A 1,257-nucleotide genomic window follows, 5' to 3' on the forward strand; every position below is an offset into this window, starting at 1 on the left:
CTCTGTTTTAACCATTTTTCTTAAAGATGCTATATTGTTGCATCAGATTATTTATCTAATCTGATCACCTATCTTTTTTATGTTGTTGTACCTTAAAGATTTTTAATTTTTTTTATTTTAGTAGATTTAGGGGGTACAAGTTGAATTCCATTACTTGTATATATTCTATAGTGGTGAAGTCTGGGCTTTTCCTGTACCCATACTCACAGAGTGATCACCTGTCTTTTAATTCATGAGTTTAATCCATTTTATTTATCATAATAGCCATTAGATTAGAAATTATTTCTGCTCTCTTATTTCATATTTTTAAATATAAGTACTTTCTGTATTGAATTGTTTTGTTTTCATCTTTCCTGTGAAGACTCAACCCTGATCTTTTTTTTTCTTGCCCAAATTCCTTTCTAAAAGGCCCCGTGGGTCACACCTTACAGATGATAAAATCTTATTAAAAGCGTTTTTTTTAACCCAGTATAACATAGCTTACTTTTCAACCTGATTCCAGTATGGTGATCACATGACAGACAGCAGACCCCCTAACTTAACTCGAGCATTCCTTTCCACTGACTCCAGGTCTTTAGACAAAGCTTAACTCTTTCAACTGATTGCCAAATAAGGAATCCCCAAAACCCACCTATGACTGCAAGCCCCGGTTTCTAGATGTCCTGCCTTTTTGGGCTGAACCAACGAATACTTTCCATGTATTAATTTATGGTTTTACCTGTAATTCCTGTCTCCATGAATGTATAAAGCCAAACTAATCAGGCTGCTTTGGGTGCATTTTCTCAGGACCTCCTGAGACTGTGCTCCCTGGGCCATGGTTGCACACATTCAGCTCAGAATAACCTCTTTCAATTATTTTACAGAGTTGGGGTTTTTCCACAGACACCTGCATTCCTCTAGATAGATACTCTCCCAAAAGCCAAGTATTTTATTTAACTTGCTATCATGCTCCTTTGATCACTTATTGTCTGTTTTTCTTTCCCTTTTCTTATCTTAACATTTTTTAGCATTCTCAATGTGTTTCCTATGTGAGTGCATCCTCCAAAAGTATTACCAACGTAGGTTCTCAAATGACACGTTTCTAAGGCCTTGTATGCCGGAGAATATTTTTATTATGCCCTTATAATTGAATGACTATTTGACTGGATAAATAGAAGTTTAAAGTTTTTATTAAAACTTAAAAAAATACTTCATCTTTTTAGATCCTGTATTACTGTTGAGCAGTGTGCAATCAAGCTACTTGTTATTTCTTTGTGG

This window comes from Propithecus coquereli, unplaced genomic scaffold (assembly GCF_000956105.1).
Source record: "Propithecus coquereli isolate 6110/MARCELLA unplaced genomic scaffold, Pcoq_1.0 Scaffold72, whole genome shotgun sequence".
Classification (NCBI taxonomy): domain Eukaryota; kingdom Metazoa; phylum Chordata; class Mammalia; order Primates; family Indriidae; genus Propithecus; species Propithecus coquereli.